This window comes from Chroicocephalus ridibundus, chromosome 5 (assembly GCF_963924245.1).
Source record: "Chroicocephalus ridibundus chromosome 5, bChrRid1.1, whole genome shotgun sequence".
NCBI classification, from domain to species: domain Eukaryota; kingdom Metazoa; phylum Chordata; class Aves; order Charadriiformes; family Laridae; genus Chroicocephalus; species Chroicocephalus ridibundus.
The window spans coordinates 55,693,677-55,717,341 of NC_086288.1; the positions used below are offsets into that span (position 1 = coordinate 55,693,677).

At 39.8% G+C, this 23,665-nt stretch overlaps 1 protein-coding gene across 6 annotated transcripts in view; it reads left to right on the plus strand.

The window, feature by feature from the left end:
* C5H4orf50 (chromosome 5 C4orf50 homolog) overlaps positions 1-23,665 on the plus strand; it is a 91,142-nt gene that overhangs the window by 49,095 nt on the left and 18,382 nt on the right. For 5 of the 6 annotated variants that reach the window (XM_063335440.1, XM_063335439.1, XM_063335443.1 and 2 more), the window contains one exon: positions 8,424-8,553. The gene's annotated coding sequence lies outside the window, so the exon portion shown is untranslated. Of the gene's footprint in view, positions 1-8,423; positions 8,554-13,033; positions 13,211-23,665 lie in introns of all 6 variants that reach the window. The other variant, XM_063335441.1, reaches the window with a different exon arrangement.

Below are 23,665 nucleotides of genomic sequence, written 5' to 3' on the forward strand. Positions count from 1 at the left end.
CCTCTGTACTTATACCTTGGATTAACTATATAGTTTTGTCTTAATTTATAGTCACCAACTCTGCTGGATTCACTGAAAGATGTTTAGGTACCGGTTTATAAATATATTAAATAGGAAATAAAATGTGTATGTAGATCTGAAGCCTTGTTGACCAGACATATTCTCCTGAGGCCCTGGGAGATCAGAGGCAGCATTCATCAAGTGAGGCATTGAGCATATGTTGGATCTAGTGCATATTCAGGAGCTTTTGCATAAAATTAAGCTGAATTCACTGTCCTTTATCTGTGTACTGCTATTGTGCATGTTTCCCCTTGAATAGGGTAAAATAGGACAATGCAGAAGAGAGGGCAACAACTTTATAAAATAGCATATTCAAACGTGTGGTTTCAGCCTGAGCTGTGGAGAGTTTTCTTCAGTGGATTAGTAGCTGCAGTCACCGCTGTTCTCCTGGGAAATCACATAAGCACATGTGTTTCCTTTAGAGGGCTTCTGACCTCTTTTGTGTTCTTCTTCTTAATTTCTGTGTCCTAAGTAAGGTGATATTAAAACAAATCCGTGTTGGTATGCTTCCTTGGGAGCTTTGCAGAGCATAAAGGAGGGAAAGTAGTTTCTGCTGTTTCTAAATTAAAAGCAATTCCTCAAATTCCTGCAAGTCTCCAGAAGATGACATGTCTGCTAAGAATGAGCGCTGCTCTTTGCACTGGCAAAGTGAATGCTGGGGAGAAAATAATGTGATTGTCAAGACACATCTTTCAGTTTAATAAACCATTTTGAGAAGAAGGCTCTGCCTCAGTTTAATAGTAGTTCTTGGGAAAAAAAAATCTAAACTCTAGCATGAAAATAAATACTTCTTGCCTATTTTGAAGTAAACATACTGCTGTTTTCTGCAGCACTTTGTACGTTGTATGTTAAGCCTTTTATAAACAAATGGCGTATGAATAAGAAAATTGCCTTGGCAGTATTACTAGGAGTAATAACTTCTGCTGTGGATAAATCTGACCCTTTTAAAATGTAAACACGTTCATATTTTATTACCTAGCCTAGCTTTACCCTCAGAAGAGGTTGTCTTGTCTGTAAGACTTATTCAAAATGTCATGATATATGACCTACTATGCATTAATGTTTTTGAGCTCTCAGTTGAACAGAGGTCGTAGCAATATATTGTTTTGTGCATCTCCACTGGATTCTCTGGAAGTTTAACATCAGGGGCTCCTTCCTGCTCCAGAATGATTGTTTGGGGACTGATTACCAAGTGTTGTGCGAAATGTCTGAATCTGCTTGCCAATCTCCTCCTTGATTTTTGGTGGAAGGAACTGCATTTCCACCTGGGTGCTTTATGTTGGGACCCCTATACATAAGGGTCTCCTCTCCCTTCTGTCCCGTGGCAGAGTTTATGCTGCTCCCACAGTCAGAGCAGCTGGTGTGTTTTCCCTTTGCAGAGAAGCCATTACATCCCCAGCCATCACAAAGCTGACACCCATCCATCAACGCTCAAAGAGAATAAAAGATCAGTCACACAGACCTCAGGCTGCACTGCTGCCTTGTGCACGTGAAGCCTTGGTATTTTCGGATTGCTGCAGCTGAACTCTGTGTTATCTGTTAATGACCACACCATTAAAAAATCAACTTCTAATTTATTGCCTAATTTATAGGCCAACCTGATAGACACAAGTTGAACTCATGTTCAATGATTAATGTGAAATAAAAGGTAACGTTACATGGCCCAGTTAAATTAGATGCTCTTGATCTAATCCTGTCATTCAGCCACAGCTGTTAACAATTTTATATCCTTATAAAAGACCATACCTCTGCTGATATAGCCAGAGCTTATATAAGTCAATAGGATAAGAGATAAACATCCATAAACATAATCAGAAAATTATAGGAGGATATACTTAAACACATACGATTTTTACCATATAAAATGTTACAGAGATTTTTCAAAGTCATAAGAAGACATTAGGTATCCAGATTTCCTCGCCTTTCCATTTTAGTTGGTAACTAACTCCTCTTACATCTTTGAAAATGTCGCCTAAATTATTGAATTTGATTATACATGCCATATATAATCATATAGGCTCAAAGATGATGATTTTTTGTGATTTTTAAATTCTATTTTTATTAAGTACAAATTTCCAATTGAAATATTTACCCATGGGATGAGTAGCAATGAAAGTAGCTGAAGAACCTCAAGGTGGTTTCACTGGGGCTTGGTAATATTCACCTTTGTAAAACCTGGCAAGCAATAGGGCTGTTGAAAAGGCTTTTTGTCACCCTGGGCATCAGGAAGCGGCTGCAAAGTTGACTGCAGGGCTACAAGGACAGTGTAATCCTCAGTCACGTATTGGGCTTAATGGGAATTAACAGATTCCAGAAATCTTAAATGAATGTTCCCATTAGGAAGGACACTTTTCTTCTCCCCCATTTTGTGTGACAAGATCAATATCTCATCAGGGAAACCTTCAATACAGGATATTTTGAATGAGCATACGATAAATGATATTCTCTTGACTGTATTTGGGCTATAGGAAAAAGAGTTTTCCTGGTATAATGAGTGATAAGTAGAACAAAGGTCATTTGGGAATAAAATGTAGCTGTTTGATCCATTTGATAATTTCCATCTGGATGGCATTTGCTTCTCTCAGTAAAGGGAACGGGAGCTGCCTATTTCTAGGCAATCTGTTCAGTTTCTTTCATGGGAAAGAACAGTTTATCTATTCCTTCCATATGGGCATACATTATTACATCTAACAAACATGTTGTTCATCTTTCATTTTATTCAGACCCTCTAAGCAGTCTTAATTCCTGGGTGGGTTGGGATGCGGATTGAATATCCTCTTCTTTTTTTTCCCCCCCTCGCCAGAAATCAATAAGGGAAGGGAAAGATCCCCAATATTCTGTATAGACAGGTGCTGGTTAATTTACTAGAACAAAAGAAACTTGGCTTGAGGGGGCAGAAAGCAAGATGCTGATGGGCCCAATGATGCTGGAGGAATACAGCTCTGCAAGGGTAGCTCCCTGCTATCACGGGATCCAAGTCATGCAATCTCTGTCATAACTAACAAGCTGTATCTCAGGATTCCCCCTCTAGAACAGTAAAATATTCTAAACATTAAAAGAGTCATTATAATCATAATGACGTCTTGGCTAACGGAAGAGAGACTATTTTCTTAGTACAGTACTGGTTAGTGCTGTGGTTTTGCCACTGCCCTGAGACTCCTGGATCTTCTGCATTTTTAGAAGTTTTTGCTATCCGTGTGGTTTTTTGTCTGAGGCAGCCTGGGCCCTTTGGTTAGCTTTCAAGAAGACCTGTGTATCAGAAGGGACAGGTCAGAGCTGCTCCACTTGGCTACCTGAGGTGGGCAGCGAGGTCTGCGCCCTGCTGTCCTCCCTGAGCATGAGATTCATTCCAGCATTAATTCCTGTCACCCCAAATGTCATGAGGTACCCGAGTGCAATAAGCACGTGGGCACTGCTGCTTTGTCCTTGGAATACTTTTGTTTGAAAAGTGATTCTGTTGCCTGAATCATAATTTTTTGGGAAGTGCTAGTGTCTAAAACTTTTGAAAAAGTACTGAAATATATTCCTAGTATCCCTGTGTGTAAAAGTGGGAAGCAACAGTAGGATTCGCTGCTTTGCTGGTTGTAGTTTAAGAGGAGATACCTATGGAAACGGAAAACAAGCTTGTAATTTTTTTTCCCTTTAGCAAACCCATGTGATGTTGTTCTACAGAAATGGAGTATTGTGTGACTGAAAGGAGCCTAGAAAAGGAGGAAGAATTAAGAAAAGGATATACTTAGTGCCTGATGTTTTAAGGCTACGCCTCCTTCATCCTCTTCTTACTAGCGGTCTCTAGATACTGCTTATTCTCACTTTCTTGGTTTGGTTTGACTTGCTGGGCTTTTTCAGCAGCGAGTGAGCTTTGCTTTACCACATCCAGCATCCCTGGTGGATGCTGCTGGTCTAGACGTGTCCAGGCAGCTTGACTGGAGGTTCATCCCCAGATCGGTTCAGAGTTAAAAGAGCCTTTTGTTGCTGCCACTGATAATCGTTTGCTTTGTCAGCAAGAGTTGCCGTCCCTACATCAGAGCCCTGAGAGCATGAATGGCTTCTAAATGTGCTAATTCAGCTGTGATTCTAGCAGCAATTGCTCCTTAGCATTTCGCACCTGGAATTGTTAGTAATTTTCATATTTATCAAACAGCTGTAAATTGAGACCTCTAGCTTGCAAATACCTGCGTGATCCAAAGAAGCCTGTGAAGGATGATTACACTCCAGTTTCAGTGGAGGCTCATACAGATTCAGGTAAAGTTTGGTTAGGGCCTGTTTCTTGGGGAATTTCAGTGCCTTGGCAATCACATATTTCATCAGTGAGCTATGAATTTTCAATTTCAATGCCTAATTTTTATCCTTGCTGCTTGCTGGTTATGTTTGGACTGGGCACAAGTAACCTGAGAGGCAGCGAGCTCTGACTGCTCACCGTAGGTTTAAGGTGAGTCCAGGCCATAACACTCGTGTTTGGAACGTGCAGTCCAAGACAACCAAAATTCTTAACTTCTAGAAAAGACTTTCTTTTCTTGTTCTGATCTTTAGCAAGCTGCACCAGTGAACAGAGCCGTGTCACAGGCAGCTGGTAGGAACATGCTCGGCTCTTTCGCAGTCTGCATCTGATGTGCTTCCTGCGTGGGAAGGGGAGTCCCACCAGACCTCACCTGCCATCCCCCTAAACACGAGGTTTTCCTGGTACAGTGAAGCCAGATCTTCTCTCTGCTGAGAAGCTTTGAGATTTCTTGTGGCTGGAAATAAAGGATTTAGCCTTAATTCCAGGCTGGCTTGGCTGTCCGCCTCCTGCAGGAGTGCTCCTAAACTCTTGCGGTGACAGGAGGTGGTGGGAAAGAGTGTTGGTCAGGTTTCTGGTGACATGGGGTCTCATTATTCATAAAGTCCACTAGCCACAGTGAAATTACTAAGGATTTAAGCCTAGCTGGCTGAGTTAACTAATGGTGTTTCTTTCATAGTCACCTTAAAGGAGGTAAGGAGGGAGAGGAAAAAGATGTAGGGGAAGAAATGTGGAAACAAGAATCCATCCAGAAGTAGAGGCTGGTGGAGGAAGAGATGAAATTGTGTTGAGGGGGAAGGATTAGAAGGAACACGTGGGTCAGGCAGGACAAAGATTTGAACTTGAATCCCTGCTTCTTGATTCTGATGATTATGTTTTATAAATCTGTATGTATTCTTAGTTCTTCAGCACATATTTAATTCTTCACTAAAGCATGGTTAAAGCCAGAAACATCATAATGTGTGGTGAGGATACAAACAGCTTCTTCCAGTGATGATGGGCTTTTTATGCTGCTAAATGATCCATATCAGAAACAAATAATGTAAGTATTGTAGTCACTTGCCTTCAAGTTTGTTTCCATGGAGCATTTTCAGTTTGTTGAAGGAGCAAAGCACTGTAAAACCAGGTATATTCTGGATTGCCTTATGTGTATATTGCTCATAGAGTGATTATGAGGGGAGAAAAAACATTTTTTATTAGATTTCTTATGAGTGCATTTTAAGAAGGAAATGTCATATGACACATTAGGCTATTCTTTAAAATAGGAGGAAAAGGAGGATGTGTGGAGTCTCCTTCTGTTCCCCAGAGTTTTAAGAACTCATGGCTGAGCCAGTTAATGTGCACATTTTTCATGTGAATTTCGGTCTTGCCATGCTGGAGGCCTCTGTCCCTCCACAGCATGCAGCCAGGATTAGAAATCTTCAGGCGGGTTGACTCAGATGTGGTAAATAAAATGAGACGGCAAAGCGTGTTGTGTACGGAGGGCTGGGGAAGCACGTGCGCCCGGCTGTGCAGAGCCCAGCTGCTGGAAGACTTTTTGGGGAGGGGAGAGGGAATGGGTCAAAAAGAAGAAACAGATGTTGTCTAGGCAGGAATTCCCATTCATTTTTTTTACTCACCTGGCTTTTGACGAAACCCTGTGACAACATATGTTTTCAGCTGACAGTCTTTTTATAAGCTCAGCTGTGACAAATATAATACCTCGCTTTCCACGCAGAGAGCTGATGCCTGTTACTGCTGTGTCACTTCAGTTGCAGTTGTGAATTTTCTTTTTCTCTTTCTCTGAAAGTAGCTTTATATGAGACAGAAGTAATGTCTGGTTTGCTCACACAAATTGAACAGCCAGCTGAGTTTTCCTTCCTTTGCCAGAGCCCTTAGAGCTCTCCTTGTGCTCTTTAAGATTTTATCCAGACAGGTCACGGCTTTTTCAATCCTGGTGGCATGTGACAGTTGGTTCTGGCTAATATCTACGCCCTTAATAAGTTATTAAAGTAGGCAGCATCATTAAGAATTTATTTCATGCCTTGAAGCCTTTCTCAGGCCTTTTTGTTATGAGACAGCAGCGGCTACTGCTGGCAAACGGGGCTTTGCTGCTGCAGAGTCACGGCAGCGCAGGGGCTGCACAAGCCGTGCCCCTGTGGTACCCCCAGGCGTGCCGACACTGTGTTGTGGGCATCCTCTGAGCAACTACGATACAGCATTCCAATTCTTGATGTGGTTGTGTTAGGCATAGTTTCCTAAAAATTGGCTTTATTCTTACTTGCAAAGTTACGTCCTCATGTCTTCCGCAGGCACGTACTAGAACACGGCTAGAGAAGGCAAATAGCCAAATTGGTATGTTGTTTCTCATTCTTAGAGAATGACAACTTCGTTGTGGATAGAAGGATAGAAATGTGCTTGTGGACAGAAAAGGAAGATCCATTTAAAAAAATGAGCCAGCAGCTGAAAACAGATACCTTGGGGAAGAGAAGAGAGCAGACTGATACTCTCCAGGGCTTTCATCATTTGCTGCTCAAGGACTTCCTGAAGCAGAGCTGGTTTCTATCCATTCAGTGATCCTTGATGGATTTTTCTTCTATTAGGTTGTCAAGCCTGTCTCAAACCTGCATAAACCTTTTGTATTTGCAGTATACCATGGAAAGGAGGTCCACTGCTTAATTACATGTTAAGAACCACTTTGTTATGAACCTGTTGCTGATGTTTTCATTAGTGCACTCTGGCTTTTGTCATTCCTGGTTTCTCTCTCCACTTCGATGTACTTTTAGCCAAGAATCAGTCTTCACTGTAGAGCGTAAGGTTTGTGTAAGAATCTACCTAGCAAAGAGCATCTTCATTTACTGTTAGCTCTTGGACTCAAATTTCCAAAGCCATTTCGGTCCATATATAGAACAAACATTTTTGAAAAGTCCTAGCACCTTTCTTCTCCAAAATTGTAGGCTTTAGTGTAAATGGCCACTTGCTATTTTTTCTTTCTTTTTGAGTAAGAGAAGGTACTCACTGGGCCAATTCCAGAGCACAGCCAAAACATTGTCAGGTATGACTAATACTGCAAGCTGTGTTCCTTATCAGAGCTTGTAAGATAAATCAGGCAATGATAGGTAGCAGGAAGGTGGACTAAGTTAGGAAATAAAGAGGGTACCATTCCTTTTCTATTCCAGATAAGTGTTTCCATTGGAAATATTTGACATTTATTATGTCTTTGTCTCCTCTGTACAACTCCAGAGTATTTTGCACCCTGGAAACCCTCAGCTTCACAAATTATTGACTCAGGTTAACACAGACTGAGGCAAAGTGAACAGGAAAAACAGGAAGAGAGTCTCTTATTGTCAGCTCTTTAAAGCTGCGTATGCACAATTAACAATTTCATGATTCCTTTTCGTTTTTCAGTTGCTACCTGTTCTGAAAGAACTTTTAAAGCCAAAGTCTTTATGTCTTTAAGACACATTTCTACCCCAAAATGCCCAAATACTCATTCTGCTGTTGAATATTAAGAAAGACAATCAGCCTTTTCTGGCTGAAGTATTGTTTTTCTCAGATTCCTACCCTGATAATTTAGTAGCTATTTTTTTCAGATATTGTCTTTTTTTTTCCATGCTATATTATTACACCTGCTTCTTTTTATTCACTCTTTTGTCTGTTTAACAAAGTCCCCTTTTGTTACAGTAATTTTACTACCACTGTGAACCAACATTTTAATGAAAATTGTATTAGACTACCTAGCTAATGCAAAAGATGGGTTACTTCTAGTGTTTTTCTAATCTCCAAAATATAGAGTTAATAGGGAAGTTCATGGAACTGATAAGGAAGTGTTGATACTAGAAAGCTATGTCCCTGTTGAACCAAAGCATTTAAAGCATCTGCTCAAATTGCATTGTACCTTGAATGCTATATTGGCCAGGGGGTTAACAATTGAATAAATAGTAAGAACTCAAATGAAATGTTGTACTGAACTGGGGACACTGTTAAATTGACTTTGCTCACTAAAGAAGAGAAAAGCTCCAGTGCCTGCATTTACACCGTGTCAATGATTTGAAAAGCTAATGAAAATAGTATTCTTGCTGTATGCTTTTTGTTTTCTCTCCAGGGATGACTTTGCCAGTTGGTTTGGGCTGCGTTATTAAACAGTGGGGAGAGGCAGCCTGATGGTTGGTTCAGAGTGTCCTGTAGATGACGAATTAGGATTTTGGAATATGACTTTCATTGCGGAATACAAGGTAGGTTCAATACTAATGAACATTTACTGTTCTATCTCAAAAGACATTAAGTAATTTTTGTATAATTTTGATGTTGCTTTTTTGTATAGTTTCATTTAGATAGAGAAACTCCTGTATGCTAATTTTTAGGAGTGTTAATTTTCAGATACAGCACATCGATCTTGAAACACTCGATAAAATCAATGTAACCATTTCTGATGACAAACGCGGATCTGACATTTTTTGCGCAACGATCACTGACATATAATCTATTCTGTTGCCTTACAAAAAAAAAAAAAGCCAGCAAACTAAGTAGAAATATATGTCATCAGGATAGTTCTAAAATCTGGTATTTAAAGTTGGTCTTAATATAGTTACTCTTTTTTTAGTTGAAATACCAAGTTTAATTATATTTCCCATTTGCACTAGAGGCTAGATTTCCTGTTCTACATTGGTTCTGTTCCAGGACTTGGACTTAGACAAGACTTGGGTCGTACACTGTTGCTGAGCCATCCAATTTGTATCAACTATTTACCTGCCTCTCATGAACTGTGTAATGCTTGTTTTGATCACATTCAAGATGCCCACACTCCTAAACCAAGATCACCATGCCTTTAAAATCCAGCAGCTTTGTCTGTTACTGAGGTACAGAGAGATTAAGTCCAAGGTCATGCATGGTCCGTAGCAAACCAGGGTATCAAAGTCTGATCTAAATCCAAGGGCAGCACGCTAAGCACTTCTTATGTCAGGAAGGAGGAGTTGACAAATTAAGTTTTACCCAATAGAAATAAACGTATTAAAAGCTGACATGTAATTTTGATGAGAAATTGATTTATTTGTATTAAATAGATTTAATTCTTGTGAAAGGTGCCAAACTGATTACCTGGGAGATACCAGAATCCTATATTCATCAACGGTTACAATAATTTACATTTATATAGCTATTGAAAACTTGTGTAGGCTTGAAATAGATACTTTTCCACAAAAATGAGAGTTCATAGTCTGTACTTTGATGCTTTGACTGCCTTACTATTAATGTTTGCGTTACTATTAATGGAGGACACATGCTATCGGGTTCATTACGAGAGTCTGAATACTTCTTTCCTTCCTGCTGCTCCATCTGCCCCTTTCATAAATCAGAGTTTCCTCGCTTTCACAGTAAATTCAATGTTTCCTCTGGTCAGTCCTGTTATGCCCCTTACCCATTTCACTCCCTCCAGGGACTCTGCAGTACCACTAACCATTTCTCATAGCTCCTGACAGCTGGCTGGGCAGAAGATACTACTTGCTGCAGCTCACCTGGGTGGAGGTATGGGCTCATTTTAACCAGCACATATGTGCTGACTGAGTCAGGATCACCTGCCCCTTTTTTTCTTATGAAAACCGAAATCCCTTTCCAGTTAACTATTGAAAATGTGTTCTATTATTGGGAGATAAATTTAGTACATTATCTTCTTTATACTACTTTGATACAGATGCAATATTAAAGGTACACAGGGTATTCTGCCACTACTATCTGTAATTTGAAATTAGGTACTCTTTGCAATTCTTCCACATCTTCCTATGCATAATTAATTTTAAATATATGTCTTTGCTGCCCTTTCCAGTTCTCTAAACATAATCCCAATGAGGGTAATGTCACTACTCCTAGTCGTCTTGTCATTTGGATTTATGCATGTGTTATCTGAAATGACTTATGCACTTTCAAAGGGAAGTTGTTTCCATCTTCTTATCAAGGGCTTGATCCTGCCTTATTAAAGACAATAGTAGGCCCATTTTCTTTATTAAGAACAGTTTCCATACGACAATAACTTCCATAATGTGTGGTTTAAGAAAGATCCCTGCATATACACTCACATTTACACACAGCTCTTCAGGCTGTTTAAATTGTTTGTGTTTCATCATACTAAGACAGTAGTTGAAGAATTATTGTTGCTCATGGTTACCGTATGTTTGTGTCTGGGTTTTTTGGTCAGCGTTTATATTGTGGTACTCAGGAGAATTTTTTGCAAGCAGAAATTGCAGTTTCATGGCTGAAGCCCTTGCTCAGCATTACAGTAAGAGCTGATTTTTCGAGCAGCCCCCTCGAAATCCGTTGCTTCCTGAGGATTAAGTTGCCATGCAAAGCTGAAATTGAATCCAAATGGCCCAGACTGAACTGAATGGACTGAAGAGGTAGACACCAACTTAAGAGAGGATTTGGATATATCTGCACAGTCCCTGGCAGAGGGGAGCTGGCAGGAACGTGTGCCACTTCATTTATGCAAGAAACGCTGGGTGAAGTCAGAGGCATTCCTACGGCTTTCTGTAACACTGGGCACAGGCAGACCAAGCTGGTAGCTTCCTAGGAAAGCCCAGAAATGTACCTTTTGCTTGAAAATAGCACGAGATTTGCCTGAATGCCAAAGGTGTTTAATTATTTAAAGATGCTTAAGCAAGGCAGTTACCTAAATATGCATGTGGGGAGGAAGGAAAGAAGAGTAGTGACTATAGGATTTAGCCTAATATATTTAGTCTGGGCTTTAAATTTTTACATATACATTACTGTCTCTAGTTGCCTTTCTGCAGTCATTGGTGGTGTGAATCTGAAGATGGGTTTGGAACCAGACATTAGAAATCTTAAATAGGACAACTTCTAGTCAGCCATGAGAATGCCACAGCTGTGCTGGGGTCAGAGAGGCTTTTATGTTGCTTGTCTCCAAGTCTCACAGAACATCTACTTGCCATTTGAGTCCATGTAATCAAATCATGATAAAGTAGAAGCTATGAAACATAGATCACCCTTTAATATCCACTTAGGACTTCATGACCACTAAAGGCAAATATCTATCCTATATTAAACTATTTAAACATGTGCTTTTCACATCAGCTTTTTACATCTTTTTGTATTCTGCCATGGTTATACCCAGATGAGGAGTTGCGTAAGTCAGCTATGAGTTCAGCAAGTACCAAGGTAACCCAAGTCTTTGTTGAAAGATATTATTTATTCTATCGATATTTAATGTGGAGCAACCACTGAACTGCATAATTTGATAGAGGTGGGTGTGCTGCTCCCTGAATACCTCTAACACTCTCATGCTTTCTTCACTTTTTAGAAGCGATGTAAGAGAATAAACACTAAATGCTGTGTTCTGGAAAAAAGCGTGTAACAAGCCAATAGTACTTGGTACCGCACATATATTGTCCTGGCAGTTTTTCTGAAACTCTCCTGGGGGCTCAGTGGTGTCTCTTACATAATTGATTGCTCAGCGGCTTTACCGGCACATGGAGGTTGGTTCCTAGCACGCAGTATGTGATGTGCCTTCTCAGACACACATTAGCTTCTCCTGGGATTTGTGGTCCTTCCCGCAGTGAGCTCCCAGCAGACATTCAAGTTAGTCATTGTAAGCAGCAGGGTGAGACCAAGTGAGTTTGCTCTTGGTAGTGTTACTGCTGGTTAGCCTTCTCCATGCTTCTTGTTGGCTCTGAATGCTGAGGCAGCTTCTGGGTCTGCTATGGCAGCTCTTTAACAGCATCATTTGCAGTTATTACCTTAAGTACACTGAGATTAGGTTTATTTCTCTGAGCTGCTTAAAGAAGTTCACCCTGAATATCATTCAAAATAAATTTGAGAATACAGAAATGGCATAAACCATATGGCCATATGATAAATTAGTTTATCTTGCCCCTTTGGCCTCTCCACCTGATCTCTGTTCCAGGGGCCTCTTCCAGTACTCCATGCCACTGAGCTAGGAACTGCCATCAAAAAATACAACAGGCAAGGTAATTTTTTTCCTGTTTCTTGTGAAATTCTCACAGACACAAATCGGTCCTTTGGGGGTCCTGTGAAGTGGGTAAGATTCTCTCAAGGGCTGTTAAATACAAGCATTTTTATGTCAAGGATAATTGTTAAAGTCCAGGATATTATTGTATTCTCTCCCACAGGAAAGGGAGAACTTTTTTTCACTATGATTTAGCACTTTCAGTTCCCTAAAAGATTGAGATGATATACTTGAAGCCATAATAATTTTTAGCATGAAAGAACTAATGTAATTTTTAAACAATTTTGTGATCTTTTGTGAGCTCTTTACAGCAGGAGTCCAGATGCCAAAACCTAGAGCAGGGAAGTCATAAAGTACTTTGCCAAAAATAAAATGTACACATTTCTAAGGAGTGACAAGTAGAGAATAAAGACTTTAAATGGCAAGGATTTAAGAAGACCTGCGTTACTCAAAAGTGATTTGACATTCTGATGTAACGCAAGCGTTCTGGAATAAAATAAAACTCGATGCTATTTCTCCTCTGTATCTCATTTCATGCACCCCATATTATGCAGCACACAAAGTACTATGAACTCTGCTGTTGCAATCAGGTAAAACTGCTTTCAAGTCAAAGGATTAGTACTCATTTGCTAGCTTGGTCTAGTATTGTATCAGAAAATGTTGCCTAGTGGGTAGTATTGCTAAAAAGGCTGTAGGAAACTAATTTATTTTGCAATTAATATTTTTTTTTCTCTTTCTAGACTGTCTTGGAAAACTCATGCTCCCTATGTACATTTCAAATCAGTGTTCAAATTGCTAGTGTTTCTGGCTTGGTTTCTGAGAAGACAAGTGTCCAGTGCAGTTGTAGGAGAGAAGTTCTGTGATTTGAAGTTCAGTCTTGCTCTGAAAAGCAGTGGCCTGTTGCCAGCTCTTGTAAGGTAGCAGTTGTACTCTTCATGTGAAAGTTAATGCCAATATTTATCCTCAGAGCATCTCTGTGCATCTCCATGCTATTGTCTTTGTTGCAAAAGCATTTTTAATTTAAATACATGCATGTTCTAATAAGGAGACACTTTAACGCCAAAGAACCTGTAAAAGGTCAGTAGTACATTAAGGTAATTCAGCAGAAATGCACAAAACAAAATGGTTTTGTGCTACTTTTTTTTTTTTTTTCTTAAACTGAAGCATCTGTTTGTGATTCCTGACTAGATATCATGTTTCTGGGTGAACAGCGTTTCAGTGTCTCGTTAAAGGCAAGTTCCAAGTGACAGCAGATGGAGTTGAAGCTAGGATTAATTGTAAAGAAAGTGAGAGCTGAGGGTGTTTGGTTTCAGTTTTAAGAATCAAACCTCCTGCCCTGGTTAACACTGAGATATTTGGATTTGATACAGATTGATAAGGAGATTATTGGAGCAGGGAGATAAAGAGCAACTGCAGATCACCTGAGTAGAACCTGGTTTTATTCACTGTAACATGGAAAAACTGTTCTAAGGGCACAATAAAAGAGTACTCAGCTATGGCAAAGCTTGCTTTGAGAAGTTAGTAACATTAGTGTGTGAAGACCTCTGGGCTCAAAATACAGGGATTTCAAAGTTTGAAGGATCTTGTGAAGCTTGGTTAAGAAAGTTACAATTTCAGTTACTGAAGAAAGTAAGAGGCAGACATTATGTCTTGGTGAAGAGCAGTGAAAAATACTGTCTAGGTAGAGAGTGCCTCTAACAAAGAGATTTTAGTTAGATGCATCCGTGGTAATCCCAATGTCTTTAAAAGTCAGGTTCTTGCGGCACATGAAGGAAAAGAGTGAGAAGATCAGATTTCCTCACCAAAAATGCTTGGTCTGTAAGATGGGACATCTGACTTCGAGTTTTGCTGGGTGAATGTTACGTAGTGCTGGCTACCCAAAGAAGTCCCCCTGACTTGAGCAGTTCTGCATTATACACACCCTAGAACGCAAACAGAAATAACTGCCTGCTTTTACATGCCCCTGTGTGCACAGGCCAACACTGGTAAATAATGATAGTTGTTTAAATGTTTTTATTGGTTCATTTTTTAAAATGCTCTGTGGTGCCTTTGAAAAGCCACCAAGCCAGTCCTTCAGCAGGGAGCTGTGGTAGGTCCCTTTTGTTTAAAAGAATATGTATTATATTGTAACTTTGGATGTACGAATAGGTATTTAGGTCTAAAGGTGATTTTTATTTTTTTTAACCCAGATCAGAGTGACTAATGTTCAGACATGAGCATGCTTTGTAATGTTCCCTTCTTGCTGTTCTGCCTCCAGAGAGGAGATTCTCCAATTCATTACTCCTGGACATGCCTCCCATGCTAAGTGTCCCTGCATAGTACATGTCCAGGGGAGGGCACAGGCGGTGCTGTACGTTGCCACAGAAATTAAATCAGGCAGCCTGCTGGATTACAAACACAACTCAAATTTACTCATTTGGAAAGCAATCTTGTTTGCTTTTGGATTTTTTAATTTTTATTTTTACCCTTGAAATCAAAATGGGCAAATTATTAATTTCCCATAATTGCAGGCAACATAATCTTGGTGATAAGTCTGACAAAATAAGAGGAGATAATACTGATCTAGACAAATAAGAGAGGGATATCTTCCTTGTTTATGCTGTACACTAGTCAAGGCGTGATAGTTTTACCCGCCTAAATGAGAATGCAGTGATTCTTGGCTTTTTATTGCTATACAGTAGTTTCCGCACGTTTGTTAAGTTTAAGTTTATTTTTAATTAATGCTTGTAAAGCTTTAATCAAAACACTTCACACAAGATCTTCAAAGTCTATGATTATACTGGATAGCTTATCCAACAGATGCAGATTTAATATATTTTTTAAATTCTTTAATTTAGTTGAAGACTTTTTTTTTTAACATAGATGGCATTTGACCTATGCCAGATGAAATTGACATCTGTCTTGGCAAATACCATACCAGACTGTAATGAGGAAGTTAATAGAAAGCTGATGATGAGGAAAACTAGTTGTCTTGGGTAAAAGCAAAAATTCAGTGAGTGCTGATGAGCAATGCTTTTTAATTTAATAGTTTTTATAAAAAATTATTGACTTACGTTGTCAGGGGGACAAATTAATCTAGCACATTCACATTAAGTAGGGTTGTAGAGGGGTCTCCAGAGGTAAAGAACTAATGTCCTGCACACTGTGTCCCCAGCTGGACACTCAAAGGCACGCTTTTGTTCATCTTTGTCCCAATCTCTTTTGCTGTTGTTTAGCGGGTTCGTCTGGGGAAAGATACAGAGTGAGCAATGAGAGAAAAATGCAAGAAGTGAAGTAACACTTCTCTTGGGTTGCATGGGACAGTCTGCCAGCTTTCTTGAGCTCTACGGTCAGCAAGAGATGAAAATCGTTATTTAAATTTTAGCTAAGAAATACAGGCTTACATTAATTGTAACGACATAGGTTTTGCTTTTAACTATGGAATATTTTTCATAAGTGAGTTTAAACTGGAAAACGCGCTCCAGCTGCTGATGGCTTTCAGTCCATTAGATCAGATCAAAGCTATTCAACCCCCCAAAACTCGAGTGGAATGGATATCAGGGCCTTTCTGCTTTCTGCTCCACCTGCTCTGATTGTACTTCATTATTTGCTAAATTAGGCAAAGCCAAAAATATTGATCGGAATTTAATATTATTTTAAGTGAGTTTTAGATGTTTTTGTAAATCACTAAGGGTACCCTCAAACACCTCAGTAGGTCAGGCTCTATGACAACAAACCTATTTTCAGTGCTCTGTACCAAAATATTAAAAAATTGTCTAAATAAAAATATATTTCCTTCTCCTAAATATGTTTCACAAAATAGGAAATGCCTTTAAAAGCACATATTTTCTAAATAAAACAAAATTAAAAAATATAACCAGGTACTTTTCAGACAGTTGCAAACATATGGTCTTTGTTCTCACAATCTTGAAAAAACTGTAGTAACTTGGGACAAAATGGTTATTTACTGTTAATGGCGTATTAAATACTTACTCGCATGCTTTTAGTTGCAATAAAATAGCTCCTGTTAAATTCAATAGTAATATATAGTTCACTTCAGTTTGGCAGGATCAAAGCTTGAATGAATAAACAATTTCCTTCTTGCTTATGGTGCTATTCATAAAATATTCAAATTTTGTCCTTTACACATAAGTAGAGCCTCCTGAGAGACGGCTTTGTTTCAACATCAGGAGCATGCTATACTATCTCTGGCTGCGAAACCACTTTAATCTGGAGGTGACAAATAGAAGAGATTAATGGCTTCAATTTGAACACATGCAGCCAAGTACCACATTGATTCTTTAACAAAGGCAGCATGGACATGATTGCCTGGGATTTAAGAAAGAAAATATTGACTTGGTTCATGATATTAATACATTCTTATTTAGCTTAAAATATTTTTAATATCACCATGCTGATGGGAATACTCTATGGACACTGCAACGCCATATCAGCAAAACTGCTTGAGTGTATGTTTAAGCATACAGAGAAATTTCATGAGCTTCAATAGCAAAAGACGCATAACTAAAGGTACAGATAAACTAAAGGGTTAAGCAGGTGTTTAAATACTGGAGTAGTTCTTACATCCTTGTTTTTACAAGGAGAAAATTAAGACACAGAGAGGCCAAGTGACTTCCCCAACATTTCCCAATAAGAAAGAAGCTGAACGCAACTTTATTGTGCTTCAGACTCTAGGTTAGATTCAAGAGTGACCTACAAAGTCACTCTTAAAATGCAGATGGTGTCAGCATTGCTAATTGTCGATGCAAATCCTGGTGGGATGGAAAACAACCCCAGTCTTTGCGCCACTAAGGGCTTTTAATAGACGTGGTTTTAGACAAATATTTTAGATAAGATATTTTAGGCTAGTTTTATCAACAAAAATGACTGAAATTTTTAACACAAAAATAATTTATGAAAGTTTTAGGCAACATTTTGATACATCTGTGGATATTTTCCCCTGTCTTTGCGTTGTGTTTAGAGACTATTTAACCCTTTTTTGCAAAAGATGAGAGAGAGGGGCTAGGATTCAAAGGAAGGTTGCAGAAATGATGTTGATATATTTTAATTGCTAGCCAGCATGCTGTCCTCTCTAATGAAGCCTTTTCTTAAGTCAATTAAAATAAAAGGCTTAGAACACAGGAGGGTGCAAAGAGGTGATGAGAACTGATGTGCAGTCATATTAGCTGGAGAGATGCGATGTTCATTTTCAAAGGCACAAGGGAAGGCCGAAAAAACCCTATTCTCATCTTTCTGTTACACTAGGAGCATAGGAAGATTTTTGCTTGGTGGTAGATATGAGTGTTGCAAAAAGTGCAGTCTAAGACTTTCTGAAGATTAACTCGTGACATGTGAGACCGCCATCAAGAAAAGGTAGAGCACCATTCAAACCTCTGTCATGGTGTGACATACCCAGCACTTTTTAAAAAACAGGCCATTTAAATATAGCTGGGAGCCTAAGGAAGGCAAGTTTTAAAAATCTTAGCCAAAAGCCTTAAAATATCAAAGGGAAATAAGTCTAAATGTTACAAGTGTGAAGTTAGACATATGGTGTGATGGTTTTTGGGTTGATGTCAATTATGCAAGTTGATTGGAATTAAGTAGAACTCCATCAATACTGGGAAAGCAGGTGGATGGACCCAATTTAACCAGTTTCTCCCCTCCGTGGTCTTAACTGAATATCTTTGAAATTAGTGTTTTTGCTGGAAAATGGCTGTGGACTAACAAAAGCAAATTGCAACAGATTGGAACAGAAATAATGAGAAAAAAAGGCCAAATGCAGAAGATACAAAAGCTCTTTGTTAGTTAAATCATCCATAGTAAGAAATCAAAGCTAAAAAACCAACCAACTGTCCAACCAATAAAAAACCCCCAAAATCCAGCTGTCCATCTGATGACAGAGCTGTTCAGTCCAGGAATCCCTTAAGCCACTGTCTGCTTCATGAGACTCCAAGGGCAAAAAAGCTTCTGCATTTTGTGTCAAGACTGAAGTGATAGAAGATTCTTACAGTGGATTTACTTCATCCCCGTCAGTTCCTCCACTGATATTGGTGGGGTTTTTTATAGTGTATGGCTTTGGGGCACTGCATTTTGAAGCTCAATTTCCCTCCTTCCTGAAAATAGAAAAGTAATCCTGCTGCCTTTGGGAGAATGAGTTGGCTCAGAGAAGAATTATGTTAGCATGACATATAGAGAAAAAAAAAAACCAAACCCAAAAACTTGCCTGAGAGAGAACAATGAACATTTATTTACTGTCTCCTGGAGACAGACTTTCATGACTGCATGGAAGGTCACCATATGACTTATATGCTACTTAAGTCTCACTTGAAGGCCCACTGTTTTGCTTGGATGATTACTCAATGATAATTTCTTGCCTGTCCTGGAACTGAAGCATTTAAAAACCAGATAAAGCTACCCATGTCTTTCTGATATGTGATCATGTGTGCACGCTCAGGCAGTTTGTGTGGTAGAAATGAAGGAAACGCAGACCAGAACTATGCTTGCTGCCTGACATTCTTACAGTAGCTGAACCTGTATTTTAATGAAACTCCAGCAAAAGAAAAGGAAAACAAAAATACTTCAGTTCCCCAGTTACTCCCTCCATGTACATCTCCTTCATGTCACCATCCTGCTTGCGTGAGCAACTTTGATCCAGCTCTAGATTTAGGTGCTATGTCTTTTTTTGTCTGCTGAAGAATGGTCAAGCAACCCTTTGTATATTACTTTGATGTGTTAGAAACTTGTAGTAGACTGCTAGCAAGCAAGTCTCTAGTTGAATGAAAGTTAGTGACTTTTAAAAAGAACCAGTTGAGTAAAGGAAAATAAAAAGCAAATTGAAGGAAAACGTGATCTCTGCGCTTAATATTCAATAAGCTGGCTTTCTAGTTCTGAATTTGCTCATTTTAAATATAGTGGAAATGTATATAATCCGCATATCTGGTTAAGAACTCTAGCGTCTGCAAGATGCAAATAACTTGATCACCCATACTGTAAAATGTACATTAGTCTTTGGACTTTATGAAGTAGTTTAATTGTGTGCTAAACTTGAAATAGAATATAAACAGCAAGTTTAAATGCTGTTGCCTTAATAGATTGTATCATGTACTCTAGTTTAGCATTTAAAGATCTCTAGTTTAGCCTTTAAAGATAAATGTATTTTGAAAAGGAGATGAAATGGGATAAATGTAACACCATGAGTAAAGTATATATGAATTTCATAGACCATTAATCTTTAATCTTTAAAGTTTCCTATTCAGGGCTATAAATGCATTAATTCAGCTATCAGCTCTTCTCTGCTATCTTGATTATGCAGGTCGCACAGAGGTTGCTATAGTAACCTTGCATTACCCATGTAAAGACAGTGAAGGATCTGTCTATCTAGATAAATGAAATAATTGAGGGGTGCTTGCAACCTGCACCCTGATTAATATAATGCCTAGGTCCATTGAATGAGCACTTAGTCCCGCGTGGATTAGGCCCTTGACTTGTGGAGTATGACAAAGACTGGTGCTCAAAGCCAATTTGTCTGGGGTTAAACCACGACAGTGGAACAGGTTAGTAATTACAGAGGTGCTATTCACTGGGAAAGCCCGTGCGTTATGGCATGTATGATCTTCATTTGTTGCAGTCTGCAGTCACACTGTCAAAAGACAGCCTGGTGAGGAACCCGTGGGTGCACTCAGAGAAGCAGATATAGTTTGGATTTTTAGAAAACCAAGAAAAAGTGGTTTCTGTGAAGCTGAGGTAAGTCCAGACTATTGAATACAGTCATTGAAGTAGACAGCCCGGTGCTAGTGGGCACTAGGCACTTCACCTTGTGGGAGAAAAGATAAGATTACACAGCGGTCAGGTAACAGGTGTCATTAAATGCTAGTGCTGGTCTGTCATGGGGACCTCTCCTGATGATAAAGAATGAAAAGTAGTAAGCAGGAAGAAGCAGCAGATTTCTGAATTGGATTTGCCCATGAGTTGAATATTTATGAGAGATGCTGCAGGGGCTTGAGCCTCAGCGGAAGCCTTGCAGTATTTGGGTACGCAGAGGACCCATGTGAACTCTACAGGAGGAAAAATCCTAACTTATGCAGTTTTTTCTATAGCAAGGAAGCTTATTTTGGGGGTTGCTTTCTTTTACCAGGCCTCTGAGTTCTCAGAAAGTTGTAGGAAGTTTGAGGCTTTTTCGCTAAATTGGTTTTGGTCAACTATAGCCACTGGGTTCAAAAGCAACGCAGAGATGCAGGTACAGAGAGGCACAGTAGTGGCGAATGCTCCGTTTCCATTGGAAACCAAGCCTAAAAATACTCCTGCAGCCACAGCTCAACTGTGCTACCAATTGAAGTTGCTGGCTAAGCCTGTGAACTAACTCTTGAGCCTAAACCAGGGAAATAAGAGAAAGAGTTCAAGCTGTAGTCTCTCGTGAGCCTTCGTTCAGCCTTCAGTCCTACAAAGGAAACCTCTCATTGCTTTGGAAGGGTCCCAGCTCTTTTCCTTTTTGTCTGGTCCTGAAAAGCCAGATCAGTTTTGTGACTTGCATTGTTGAGACTGTCAGCCCGCTCCCTGAGAGAGGCTGCTGCTCTCCTGGCAGCTTTCTGCTGGGGGAAAAAGGGAAAGAAAGATTCTGCATCAGCAATTCCATTCGTATTGCTTTCCTCCCCTCCTTCCCAGCACAAAGGTGGTTTTGTTTGTGCTCAAGAGCCAACTAAAAAGTTTGGCTGTGAAATGAGCTCTCTGGAGAAGAGGGAAGGACTCGAAGATGTAGCATACAACTGCCAGACACACACTTCTGCTCAGTCCCTCCTCCAGGTCACAGGCTAGAGATGGCTTTAGCATTGGCTGGTGGTTGTGTTGTTTCACACAGCCGAAGAGCAGCTAATGAGACAGCAGTTGCTCATTTGAATCCTTGATAGAAGTAATTTATTAAATTATAACATTCAATTCTAATTTCATGATGTAATTAGATAGGAGAGAACTTTAAAGAAAAGGTCCTTCCCCGTCATTGGTAGGACACAGGGAACAGGAGGGTTGGGTATCTGTAATTTCATTGTATTGGTATTTACTTCAATTCAGAATCTTTTGTCCTGTCAGACCAAAGGGAGAGAGGTAGAGCAATCAACCCTTGCAGCTAACACCCACCTAGGCATCTCAAGGTGGTCATTACTTGAGCAGACTGAATAACGTTAGACTCAGTGAATTAAAAATTCTCTCAGTAGTTCCCACTGATGTGTAGTCTCTGCTGGTAAAATAGGTTCTACTCCTGAAAAGCGTTCTACTCCTGAAAAGCATTCTGCTCCTGAAATTCATATTGCCTGTTCCTTGTGCAACTAAGGATTTGCAGGATCAGAGAAGTATCTGCATTATTCTTCCTGTCAGAGATGAGGTGAATATATTGAATAGAGGGGAGTGTCTTTTCTGTATTACTCTTATGAAAAGATAACCACAGCAAAGCACTGTTGAGCACATTTCAAGGTTTAGACTGCAGTGATAACAGAGTAGGCATGGCCCATACACCCAGGGCAGTTGGGCATCAAAATCAGATGGGTAACTGAAAGCCCAACTCTGTGCTTAAATGCTTTGGACAGAAATGGTGGAGGAAGTTTGGAAGAATGCATCCAGCTCTGGGGTCCCCAGTGTAAGAAGGACATAGACCTGTTAGAGAGGGTCCAGAGGAGGACCATGAAGATGATCAGAGGGCTGGAGCACTTCTGCTATGAGGACAGGCTGAGAGAGTTGGGGTTGTTCAGCCTGGAGAAGAGAAGGCTCCAGGGAGATCTTACAGCAGCCTTCCAGTACTCAAAGGGGGCCTACAGAAAAGGTGGAGAGGCGCTCTTTGTCAGGAAGCATAGTGATAGGACAAGAGGTAATGGTTTTAAACTGAAAGAGGGGAGATGTAGATTAGATATTAGAAAGAAATTCTTTACTCTGAGGATGGTGAGACACTGGAACAGGTTGCCCAGAGAGGTTGTGGATGCCCCATCCCTGGAAGTGTTCAAGGCCAGGCCGGATGGGGCTTTGATCAGCCTGGTCTAGTGGGAGGTGTCCCTGCCCATGGCAGGGGGGTTGGAACTAGATGATCTTCGAGGTCCCTTCCAACCCAAACCATTCTGTGATTCTATGAATGTGTGTATTTTGCTTTGCTTCCACAAAAGACAGTGGCTTACATATTTTGAAACAAAGAAAGAAAGTGTAATGCCTCAGTAAGAAATGTTAATGAAGTGAGTGTACCTGGAAGTTGTCTGGTGTCATTCTTTGTGAGGCTGATGCCCTTTCTCAGGCTCAAGGTTATGGAATTTGCAGGATAATCAGCCACACAATCCTCTGCAGCTCCGTATGTTCAAGCAAAGGTATGGGATATACAATGTCTGGGTAATTAGCCGTGACAATCTCCCTCCAGCTTTTTTGGCTAAAATGGCTTGGAGAACTGACCTTTGTCTCTGGTGTCTGGTACTGCAAGTTAAATGATGGCTTGGGGTTTGAATGGAGAGAAAGCATAGTCAATTCTCTTCCTTGTAGCTGCCTGCACACAGGCGTGAGGCACAGAAAAGGCTATGGTTGGTGAAGTTGGTCTCCACTGGAGGAGCACACCAGTTGAACTGGTTTGCATCCCAGCGTTGTTGATGAACCTTCTGAAGACATCACATGAAGATCTATTCATAAAGGAGTGAGGAATGGTGGTAGAAAATAAGTGTGCATGAACCCTTTTATTCAAAAATTAGTTCATGCTTTCAGTGAAGGTCTATCATTCCCTTCGAGCTTGCCAGCATCCCTTAATTCATATCACTTAGAATAATATGACTTCTGGGTGTAAGGAAGATTTGAATTGTCTTTTCTGTATCGCTAAATAATGATTACCTAGGGAGATACAAAATGTAAATTGGAAATGAATGAGGTATAGCTGGTAATATGTTAGATGTATTATCTCCAACCTGAGGCCTTCAGTCAAGAGAAGGTCATCTGTTAACATTAAAGAGCACTGCAGCAGGTATTTATATTTTCATTTTTCCTCTTTCTTGAGTTGCATTTTCTCCTCTTAAACAGTGCAACACTTTTCTGAGGAGACATGTGCCATGACTTCTTCTTAGACTTCCTAAATTATATTTTTTTTGTGAGATGTTTCATAAAACAGAGAAAGGAGGGATCTGTGTTTTTCTGAATGACTGACCTTTGCTCGTTTCCTGGAAATGTGTAATTTTCCCCTTTATTTTCTTTTCTGAACGATCTCCTCTTTGTGCAGTTACTGTGTGAACAGTTCAAACCATAAAGACATTAAGTCTCACTTCCAATAATCTATGTTCCTGTGTCGGAATTAAGTTTTTTTTCTTTTGTTCCTGTTAGATCATTAGAGCATACCCTACATTATGCTGAGTCAGACAGCAGCGTAGAAAAGGTACTAATTAGTC